At 41.4% G+C, this 12,143-nt stretch overlaps 1 protein-coding gene across 3 annotated transcripts in view; it reads right to left on the bottom strand.

The window, feature by feature from the left end:
- The window catches only part of DNAJC13 (DnaJ heat shock protein family (Hsp40) member C13), a 56,847-nt gene extending 50,272 nt beyond the window's left edge, over positions 1 to 6,575 (bottom strand). For all 3 annotated transcript variants that reach the window (XR_005256138.1, XM_038130181.1, XM_038130182.1), the window contains exon 1: positions 6,324 to 6,575. The gene's annotated coding sequence lies outside the window, so the exon portion shown is untranslated. The remainder of the gene's footprint in view (positions 1 to 6,323) is intronic.
- Positions 6,576 to 12,143: the final 5,568 nt, after the last annotated feature.

The following is a 12,143-nucleotide window of genomic DNA, read 5'->3' as shown; positions in this document are numbered from 1 at the left end:
TGAGGGGCAGGATATTCAACAGCATTACTGCTACTGATTGCTGACATCATCTACCTGGACCTGTGTATTTGACACTGTCCTGCCCGACATGCTTGCCCCTAAACTGAAATTACACAGATTTGACAGATGGACCACTCAGTGGACAGGGAATTGTCCAGAGGGTTGCACTCAAACAGTTGCAGTCAATGGCTCAATGTTAAAGTGATGATAGTGACAAGTGACATTCCTCAGGGGTCAAGACTGAGACTGGCACTGTGTTAACACCTTTGTCAGGGATATGGACAGTGGACTCTCTGCAAGTTCGTTGATGACACCAAGAAGTGTGGTGCAATCGACAGGCAGGAGGGAAGGGATAACATCTAAAGTGACTCTGGCAGGTGGAAGAGGTGGGTCTGTGCCAACCTGACAAAGGCCACATGAAAGACCCTGCGGCTGGGCCATCCCAAGCACAAACAGAACCTTGGTGGAGAATGGCTTGAAAGCAGTCCTGAGGAGGATTTGGGGGTGCTGGTTGATGAGAAATTTGACACAACCCAGCAACGTGTGCTCACAGCCCAGAAACACATTCTGAGATGCATCAAATGAAAACTGGCCAGCAGGCTAAGGGAGATGATTCTTCTGCTCTGATCCACTCTAGTGAGACCCCACCTGCAGTACTGCATCCAGCTCCGGGGCTCCCAACATAAGAAGGACCTGGTCCACACCTTTCGGAGTGAATCTAGAGGAGAGCCACAAAGATGGCCAGGGAGGGAGCTGAAGCCTCTCTTCTATGGAGACAGGCTGAGACCTGTGGTTGTGCAGCCTAGAGAAAAAGCAACTCCAGGGACAACTTAGAGCAGCCCTTCAGTATCTAATGGGACCTACAAGAAAGGCAGAGAGGGGCTTTGGGCATGTAGTGACAGGACACAGCAACAGCTTTAAAATGAAAGAGGGGAGGATTAGGTTAGATGTTAGGATTAAATTCTTTATTGTGAGGATGGTGAGGCACTGGAACAGGTTGCCCAGAGAAGTTCTGGACACTTCATTACACCAGCCCTGGAAGTGCTCCAGGCCAGGCTAGATGGGGCTTTGAGCAACTTGGTCAAGTAAAAAAGTGTTCCTGCCTGTGGCAGCGAGGTTGGGACTATATTATTTTTAAGGTCCTTTCCAACCCAAAGCATTCTATGATTACTCTTTAAGTTCTCCATTTTGCTTGGATTAAGAACTGCTATTATTATTACCATGGATAGGAATCAAAACAGTACAAGCTATCAAAATGACACAGATCTTGCTGTACAGTAGCACACTTTAGATCTGGTAATTTTGTTTTAAAGTTACCTTTCAGAACAACATGCCATGTACTCAATCTTCATGCCCCTCTCTCAAAGCCATTTTCTTGACATTGACTAAAGTATTAGTAAAAATAAAATAAGAGGCTTATAACAAGACTAGCTTTACTAAGTACAGGATTAAAAGATCTATTTATCTGTAATTCCAGTTTCACCAATACCAGGCTCCTCTGACCAGCTCCATTAGGTCTCCCAGACCTGAATACCACTTGCTCTAAAGTATTTAAAGTAAGATGTTCTCAAGGTTGCAAATATCTACTCCTAATAATACAGAACTACGAAATATTCATTTATGATCTACCAGCAGCTTCCAGAAATTTTAACACCAGCATCTAACTAGAATCAGGATACTGATGTATGAAGTATTGCACCTGAAGTGCAATTACAAATTCACCAGACTTCTTTTTTGTTTAGATTAAAACCACTAAAATGATTTAGCTGTCATGCTTCATTCACTGTGCTTCTGGACAGTGACTGCAACCATCCCTCCCACTGAGCGGACTACCACAGGGGCAATATATGCCCAAGTCTAGCAACAATTAATTCTTGTACACATTTTCCAGCAGTTTAACAGACAGAAAAGGCTAACAATAGCCTAGTGTTCTCAGCTGCTGTGGTAAAGCCCAGCAATTTACTGGTTGTCTTTGATTCCACAGTAAGAACAAGATATAAAAAAAAAAAAAAGTTCATACCAAAGACAACGGTATTTTAGAAGAAACCAAGAAATTCCTCTTCCTTCACTCATTCCAGCAGAACCACAGCAGCACCTCTCTTGTATTATCCACAATGTCATACACTGTAATTTTAGCACCTAAGACAGTATAACCATTGACTTTGCAGAACACATCAGGCTTTACCATTAATCAAGTTTAGCCATATTGTCAGTGTAAGCTATAGTGGCCTGCTTAGTTACATATTAATTTCCTAAAATAAGATAACATTCTTGTTACCTTTACCTCTTCTTCCTGCATTCAATAGACCTTTAAGAAATTGCCTGACTTAATACAAAAAATGAGTGAAATTTGTTATCTCACTCAGAGTATCCAGGACAATAAGGCACTAACTTGAGCAATCATCTTAATGTTCTGGGATACCTAGGAGTAGAGAAGTCACAACTTCAAAGGTTATTTTAATTACTTTGCAGCACAGCTATTGCATATTATAATATTGCATACTGATGGCTTTTAAAGTTTGATACTAGAGAAACACCCGGTTGTTCTATTTCCATTGGAGCAGAGGCAAAAACTACTTGGAAAGTAGCAGTTTGTAAACATGATTTTCTTGGTTGAGAGCGGGCATGCTGAATACAGACTGTAGTCAAATAATCCAAGGATTCTGCAGGCAAAGGATTGTCTACAACTTGCAGCTTCATTTGGGAGCCCAACAAAAGCACTCTCCAAAATCTCCCCTGGATATTTTAATCAGCTCTTTCACAGGACTGAAGTTCAACAATCCTTTCCTATTTGGTTCCTCCAGTACTGTAAATAGCAGTGAAACAGCTTTAGGGGAAGAGCTGAAACCACATTTTTGAGTGCCTCATGTACCAGAAATAGCAGCCCTTTAAACTAAAGGGCCTGAACTGCTTCCAGGACTCCCCCTACCTCAGAGTTTAAGCTACACAGAATCACTGAATAGTTTGAGTTGAAAGGGACCTTTTACACAATCTATATTCAACTTGCATGCACTTTCCACTTTTCCAGGATTTCACATTCTTTAGACAAAACTACCATCTGGGAAAACAATCTATTTCAGGAAACCAAGACAAGTCAGTCTCAAACCAGCACTTGTGGAGTCAGAAGAAAAGCTGTGACCTTGCAGACATCAAAGCAATAGGCACAACTGTAATTACACATAAGTTTCCTTCAATTTAATTAATAAAGTCAGAAGTTCGGACATAGGTTCAAAGTTTAGAGCAGAACTCAGATTGAGTTTTTCTCTGATTATATTATCTCTCCATTATTACAAAGCCTCAATATCTTTCTTAAACGAAGGTTTAACAAGGTAGGATTCAGAGCCCCACACAGGATTATTATTCTTTTCCACTGCAGGGAGGAGTAAAATAAATGCTGATAAGAAACTGCAGTTTCTTGGGCAAAAGAGGAAGAGAAATGCAGATAAGAAACTGTGATTTTGTTTTAAAAATTTATTCCAGCATTGCTAAATACTAGTAAGAGTTCCTGGAAAGTCTTTACTACACAGGCACAGATACTCTAGCAAGCTCAAGTGTGACTTTCCTGAGAGAGAGAAGACATACTATGAGCCTAAAAACAGGAACCAACTGGAAAGCAATGAGAGCAAAGCACTAAAAACACCCTAAAGGTTCTGTTATTCTCTGGCTCTACATACCTTCTTGCTAGCTTAAAGGTCTGGAGCCTGATTTCTAGTCACACATTTCAGCCTTCTCTTTCATTGCTGTGGTCACTAAGTGGCAGAGTTTTGCCTTCAGACAGATTCTTTCTAACAAGCAATAATTTTTCCTCTTCCTTGAACAGTACTCTTCTCCTAAAGTACTACAGCCTAATTAGCTGTGGAAACAGATTTCATCTGTAGTGTAGGAACTCCCAGTCTTTTTTGCAAGAGGGGAAAGGCATAAGATCCACCAGATCCTTAAAAAAAGCTCTGTGCAACCTGCCTCAGTGATAGCAGCAATCCCACCTTTGGTGCCCCAGGACAGAAATAGGCTGAGAATTCCAGCTTTACTACTGCCATAAATGATGGTGACAACATTAGTCCATCCTCCAAAGTGACACATTCCCTAACTGAGGATCAGTGTTCAGGATAAGGAAAAGTGTGGACGATTCTGGTTGTCTTTTAAATTTATATTAGCATTCTGCTTTACCAGTGAACCAATCTAGACTGACCAGCTAGACAGGCGAGTATCAGAACAAAATTATATACTCACTAAGGGAAGGAAGAAAAAAAATAGTGTTTCTTTCAGCCATAGTTTAGCAATCCTGTCACATTTCTTCAGAATAATGTTCTGTTTTATTAGTGAGGCAAGAGAGTTGCTAATTTTTTTGACACGAGAATAGTCTTTTGGAAGCAAATCAGGAAGCTAAGCAGTTGAAGGTTAACACTTCAAGATATGGTTGAATGCCAGCAGAAGAATTATTAAGTCAGTAAGTTTCACTTACTGAGCTTCAAACAAGTCAAAAGCAAAGTCACCTCCACAATATAAAAAACAGATCTGGCTTTAAAGACCAAGCCTCAGCATATCACTTAAAATCTGGAAATACAAAGTGATTCAGTCCCTCAGGACAAGTATGTGTTTGGAAACTATGAAAAATGCCACATGACACCCAGAGGAGCAAGCAATACATACAAAATAAATCTTTCAAAAAATGCATTCCAACAAGGCCAAAATACAAGGTTAAAGTTCCTGGAAAGTCTACACCACACAGGGACAGAAATGCAACTTCGTCTCCAAACACTCAGATATTTGCTGCAAGTGGAAAAAACTGTCAGTAATAACAGAAAGGCACCAGTAACTTGTAGTTAAGTGTTCTGGCACTTGGCTGCCTCTAGTAGGCAAGAATTAGACCAAGCTGCACATCTATGAATTGAAGCAGGCTAGAGCGAAGCATAATTTTTACATCTGTAATACTGGTCCTGTTATTTTGATTTTATTTATCAGACTGTTCGTAAACTACCTTCCCACCTCAATCCTAACATGAAACTCAAGTCACTAATAGTCCCTTCAACAGCCTCCTCATTTTCAACAGATCTCACTACATGCAAGTAGCCTCTGCAGACAAATAGAATAATCGAGTCTCCAGCTTCAAAGAACATAAATTCTAAAACAAGGAATATTTTCTGAACTGCAGTGTTATCTAACCAGCATTAAATAACATGAAACAAAGCAGATATCTACTCAATTTTATCTACTCCAACCATCACAAATCTTATTCGTGAAAGAGCACAAGAGAAAAAGGGAAAACAAATTTCAGATTACATTAACTTCAAAAGCAGCCACACAGCAGAGATTGAGTGCATGCACAGGAAGTCTCTGAATAAACTTCTAGGCCTATGTTTCCCCCCAAGCAGAATGCTCAAACACTCCCTCAGCCTGAGAGCGCCAAGCCAAAAAAAGACCTCTCCCTCCCAAACTGAAATGCTAAGACAACATTTTAATGGCCCAGAACTAGAACTCAGCCCTCAGTCGAGGCACACCTATGAAGGCACAAGCTTCACAGCACTCGACAGAAAAATCTATCCCAAAGACTGCTGCCAGCTCACCGAAGACAGAAAACCATCCAATATGACTGCTTGTTTTGATTTCCAGAAAACAAAAAGCAAGCTAAAAGCATGCATGGAAGGAGATCAAATGCTTGTGGAAAAATAAGAGCATTAAGGGTAGATTTTCTGAAAAGTGCATCTAGTTCTGCTCATGCTCTTCAGGCATACTGTCAGCGCTCAAAAATGAAATAAAATCTCATCTCTGTGAGAGCATATCTCCACCACGTCTCCCACCCTTCATAAATTATTTCCCAAAGCATCTCCTGACAGGTATATTTTGATCTGAGGGCAGGAGAAGGAAAATAACATGCCTTTTCTTAATGGACACGTCAATACTCTTCTAAGAAAAACTACACATTCTGCCCGGAGGCTACAGAAGCCGCATCAGGTGCGGGGCACGTCGAGCGAAGCACTGGGCGGGCTGAGGCGGGAGAACAACCCCAGCCCTCTCCTCTGCCCGGATACAGGAAGCGAAGGGCTGCGAGCGGCCGGGGACAGGTACCGCGCTGGGGACGAGGGACGCCGGCTCACAGCCCCAGGCCCCTCACGGCTGGGGCAGGAGCGGGGCTGTGTCGGCGGCAGCATCAGCCCCTGGGCGGCAGAGCGAGCGCTGCCCCAGCCCCGACCCCGCTCCCCGCACAGCCCCGCGGGCCGGGCGCGCCCCCTGCCCGTCCCACCCGGCCCCGAGCAGCGCCGGGGAGCGTGGAAGGAGGCGGGGGCTGCCGCCGCCCCCTCACCTCCCCCTCCGCTGGGATTTACCTGGCCGGGGAGCCCGCGCTGCCCGGACCTGCCCCCACCAGCAGTGCGCTTTCCCGGCGATAAGGGCGAAGGGGCACTGAGCGGAGCTCTCACCCCTCACCCTCCGGCCGGCCGGGCGGGCGGCAGCCGCTACACCGCTCCCGCTGCCGCTGCCTCAGAGCCTGGCGCTGGAGGCCGCCATCTTAGCTCGGGCAGCGAGACCGCCCCCTCGGCGCAGCCGCCGTGCGGCCCGGGGCCGTCACGGGACGCCGTCACCTGATGTGCTCCGCGCTGCCTCCCCCTTCCCGCCGCACTCCCTCCCTCCCTCGTTGCTTCCTTCCTACCCTCGCCCCTTGCCCTGCCCTGTCCTGCCTTGTTCTGCCGGGAACCGGCATGGCTCCGTGCGCAGGCGCCGCGCCCTAGGGGTGCAAAGTGCCCGTCGCGCTCCCCTTGCGCGTCGCCTCGGGAGTGTGGGTGACGGGTGCGCTCCTGCCCGAGCGTCTCCAGGCCGTGGAAGGCGCGTTGAACAGTTAAAAAGCTGGAGCACGCTGTTTAATTGTTCACATTACTTAGGTGACTGTAAAAGCGATGTAAAAATGCCACATGAAGGCTGCGGAGACTGAATCACTGAATTATGTGGTTGGCTAACCACCCTCCAGATTTGTTACGGGACTCTTAAGCTCCCCGTCAACTTCCCCATATTCTGCGCGAGATGCAAGGTTTCCCCAGGATGTTGTATACTACGGCAGCATTGTAAGACGAGCTCCTTAAAATGCCTACTGATTGGCATAAATATTTTGAATATTTTAAAAAATGACTTGCATTAGAATACTGGAGCCTTTCCCTTAAAACAGTGTCATTAAAGTCTGCAGATGAAGAGAGAAATGAGGAAAAAACTGTAAGTGGAGCTAACTACCTTGGTGAAAATTAGCAAAACCACAGGTGTTAATTTTTTAAAATATCCTTTAATATCCTTTTCACCATCACATCTGCTCTTAAGAAACAGCATGTAGCTGAGTCAGGGGAGGTTCAGGATGGATATCAGGAGAAAGATTTTCACCCAGAGGGTGGTTGGGCACTGAACAGGCTCCCCAGGGAAGTGGTCACAGCACCAGCCTGGCAGAGCTCAAGAAGCTTTTGGACAATGCTCCTGAGCACAGGGTGTGACTCTTGGGGTGTCCTGTGTAAGGCTGGGAGTTGGAGTCGATGATCCTTGTGGTTCCCTTCCAACTCAGGATATTCTGTGATAAACGATCTGTCTTATATTTTGCTTAAGATATTTAAATACTAGCCAGACATTCTTCTGTTAAATCTACTCCTCTGAATCTGGGGCACTGTGATAAAATAGCACTGATGGGAAAATAACGTATTACTTCGGGGAAGCTGATAAATTGCTTTTGGTTACAGAACATCAAGGGAGAAAAAAAAAGATTTAATGTTTTATTAACGTGCTAGGAATTGTAGGAATCTAATTTCAGGGGGAAGTCTTATGATTCAAAAGAGTTTCTTTTGAGTGCATGGAAGAGTTTTTGGACAGCTTTGGAGTGATTTCTGATTTTATTGATTAGTTGTCTCAGAGGGTTTTTTGGTTGGGGGTGTTGATTTTGTCTCAGTACTTATTTTGTGTTGTTAATATAGGTAGGTAAAATACAACAAGTAACAGCAAGTAAAGCAGCAGCTTGTTAGCTGTTTATTACTCAGAAACAAAGAATGACAATTGAAAAATGAAATTGATGTAACAACGTAGCAATCAATGTTTTCATGGATGGATTTTAATCAGAGAGCACAGATTATATTTCAGTATATTTATTCAGCTCAAGCTAGTATTTCATTAACTGTGTTTTCCTCTATTTTTGGACATGCTTTTGCGTAAGTAGTGGTATTAACTTTGGATCTAATGCAAACAACTGATAAAAGGAATGGAGGACTCAGATTAAGAAAATTTGAGAGATAGTGAAATAATAATTTTGAAATTATTCAGAGAAAAAGTGAACAAGGAAGATGTGTTTAACAGTTCTGACAGGAAGTTATGGAAATTATATTGTACAGCATGGCACAATATCTTTCAGAAATTAAAGTAGACCAGGTTTTCATTACTGTCTAACTGTAAAGTATGTGTGAAGTTACCTTGTGTGCAGAAAAAAAGCATTCTGGTTTGCTCAGTGATTTTCTCTTGTGGAATAATACTACTGGATATTTTTAGATATAGGATCTCACTTTTCTGTTTAACCAATGGTTTATGAAAATGCTGGAATACAAAAATTGTATTTTTAGCACCTCAAATTTAAAAGTTTGCTGTTTTAATTTAAAAAGAAAGTGAACAAAATTCTCACTCCATTAATGTCAATGGCAGTTTTGTTATTACCTGTGTGTGACACAGGTAGTGTTTTGCCTTTAGTTTTCCCAGTCACTTACAGAGTCAGAAATACCAGAGCCATTCTCATTATCAAAAAAAAGACTAGCAAAACACAGATTTTATGCCTTCTTGAAAGATAAAATGTTAAATTGCTTCAACCCACCTTGGAGAAGCAAACCCAAGTTGAGTTCTTCCAGATCTTTCACCTGAAGTACTGTAAATGTCAGTATGACCTTGTCCATTTAAATACTTCCATTTGCAAAAGAGTTCAGCCCATCTCCAGTCTAGAGAGCAAGGTCTCTCCTTACCATCCAATTATTGAAATCTGGAAGGAATGAAGAGTTCTAGTCCACCACTAAATAATTAATAGTCCACTGGCTATTTCTGTGATCGGCACCTATTCTGAAAGACGGTGGTTTAGGATGGCTGAATTCTTCAAGCAAGCTACAGTACAGGTACTGTAGAGCCAATGCTAAGATTCTCTACAGCAACGGCAAATATTATGATTGTAAATACAACCCACAATAGCAGAGATCCTATTACTTTTAAGACAGATATATTGTGGTTCATAGCAATAGAAAGAAGAGGTTTCTACCTAGCCTGCAAGCAGCAAACAATGGACAAATTAACTTTCCTTCCTAGTACTATCTCTAATGGTAGGGCAGAATTTTGGGTCATCTGTTTGGACAAATGAGAGATTTTTCCATCCTTCCTTGTCTTAGAAGAAAATAAGTTCCTCCTAGAACTGGAAATAGTCACTTTACTCTCTTACTTAACTTTCAGTGTTGGAGGGTGCAGGACCATCCACTCCAAAGTCAACTACTGTTTTTCTGCCAAGAAATAATGTGGATCTACACAGTCTTCTTAAAAACTGCATCTAAAAGGTACAACACAGCTTAGTATGAATTTAGGATAACTAACAGAAAACATGCTTAATAATTGTAATTTTAAAAGACCAAATAACAAGAACAGTAATCCCTTGATGACTAATTAAAGTACTTGACAGAGAAGGGGTAACAGAAGGATTTTGAAAGGGGGGAAGTAAATGTCAAAGTGCCACATAAATCTAATTAAGGAACATGCCTTTGGAAACCTTTGTCCTGGATCTTGCCTCTTTTACTGCAAAATTGTTGTAAATGGCAAAGTGCAGGTTACACAGAGGGCCTTCTGGAAATCAGACCCACATTCCTGCATCAGTCTTTGTTCTATTCCTTGTTATCCCAAAGATGCATTAAGTATATGCTGACAGTCTGCCAGCTGTTCAAAGCTCACATCAAATTTTTATGTATCTTGACATATTTTGTCTAAAAATAAATGCAGATAATAATGATAATTTATCTTTTCTGTGACATTAATTAACAGGTAACTTTCATATGCTCCCCATTCTATATTTCCTGATAGACTTGTTAAATGATGACTTGTTTGTTATCTTAGCTAATGACTTAATAATAACTGTAGCCCTAGCAAATTAACTTTGTGATAAATTTTGGTAATTTATTAATAAGTATCTTCAATACAGTGATGCTTGCCAATCTGTATTCATATTTGTAGCATTCCTCCAATAATTCCTCTTCTGTTTGGACAATCCTTTCATTTTGGCATCGGCCTATGTGCAATAAACACTCACATATTAACTTTTGAGCTCTTGATTCATCTATATCTTTGTATAACCTGGTCGTTTTGGTGTGTCTTTTGAAGATAATCTAAAAATTATCTTTTAACTCTTTTACCTTCCAATAGATAAGTTCCAATATTAGTTGCAATCCAGTCTTAGTAGTTTATGTGGGTACATCTGGTGTAAGAAAAATGAATATATCAGATTTGCTTAAAACCTCAGATGTCATTCAAAGTAGAAAGAATCTTTTAATGGCACTAAATAGCAATGCACAATGATGTAACAGTTCCTAATAAAATTACGCTGTTTAAAAAAAGGTGTGGTTGTATTTTTTCAAAGGAAAATGTAAAGGACAATTGTATTGTTTATTGCATGTAAAACGAAATAGCGACTGACTGCATTTAGGTTTTTGAAAAAAAACCTGTACACATATGTTCAGTGGAAACCTTAATAAAGGTTTATTAAATGTCAATGAAAATTCCCATATACTTATTTTATCTTGGGAATACTTCACCTTAGCAGTGCAAGGCTGCTTAAGGTAAACTGTTCTTTGAAATATCTGACTCCTAGGGACCATTTTGTGATAAAAGGTGCTGTGGATGTCCCAGGTGATACTTCTTCCCACTCTCGACACACAGCCCCTGTAGGGAAGTGCCCTGAAACACAAAGAGGCATTGCAGAAGGAGCAGACTGTGAGAAAAGTGAGGGCCTGTGCAAAGAAGAAATTGGAGTTCTGGAAGAACAGAACTGTCCAGCATGGTAGGAGTGGGTTTTGCACATGGGACTCATAGGATGGATAAGTATCTTGAACAACTGAGAAGGAGAGTAATCAGTCAGTTTCTGCAGGCTAGACCTGGCAGCTGGGAAGATAGGAAGAGCTGTGAGGCTATGATGTTTAAAAATTTTACTGGGAACAGGAGAAGTGCTTCTGTAGGGAGAAGAGGACTTTTTCTCAAGAAAACTGATACAGGCAACTCACCGAAGAGCGAAAGCAAAAGGAGAATATATACTTAGATCTGGCCTCGCAAAACACTGTTAAGGATACAAAAAGCTGAGAAAAAAGGCTGGGAATGTCTAGGAAGGAGACAGGAATTGATCTGAGGCATAGAATTGGATGATAGGAAGATTCAAATGTAGAAGCAAGGAGTGGGACAAAGTGCTTAGCAGAGCAACAGGCTGCAAAAGACAGGACAAAAGAGGCGATACCCACAACAGTCTACTAAACTAGAAACAACAGTTTTTCCAGGATAACTCAGGCTGAGAAACCATCAGTATCTGACATCCTCTTTAGTAGATCTCAGTTTAGTTCTGTTGTTAGTTATTCTTAATACCAATCAGAGATCTGTGTTGCAGATCTAGATGTGGTTTATGATATAATCCCACATCATAACTATGTGGATTTTTAAAATAAACCTAGAGAATTATGCATTTACATACATAAATAACTATGCAGTATAGACATTGTAAACCCAAAAGTCTTTTAGAGTTAAAAATTTCCAGAAGATTAGGATTGCCTTTGCAAATAATTGCATGCTCGTGCATAATTTTTATCCATGGGAACTTTGCCTTATTCACTCCACAAGATGAAAGGACTCTTTGAATCCACATGGATGCTATGCTGTGTTCTATTCACATTGCTCAGTTTGCTGGCCCAAGATTTATTTAGTGTACACTATACCAGCTCTATTATTCAAGCTTCAGAATATTCAAGCTTACTAATTTCCATATTGGCATTTCTGTGACATTGTTCAGTACACTGAGTGCTCCAGAAACATGAATTAATTTATTTTCTCAGCATCCTTCTGCTTCTAATATTTGACTAGTTGAAAGTACAATAATGTTTCTTTTTCTGTATATTCCTGTGTATAAT

Source organism: Motacilla alba, chromosome 2 (assembly GCF_015832195.1).
Source record: "Motacilla alba alba isolate MOTALB_02 chromosome 2, Motacilla_alba_V1.0_pri, whole genome shotgun sequence".
Lineage (NCBI taxonomy): Eukaryota > Metazoa > Chordata > Aves > Passeriformes > Motacillidae > Motacilla > Motacilla alba.
Note: the sequence above shows the minus strand (reverse complement) of the source record. Positions and strands in the feature narration are given on the sequence as shown.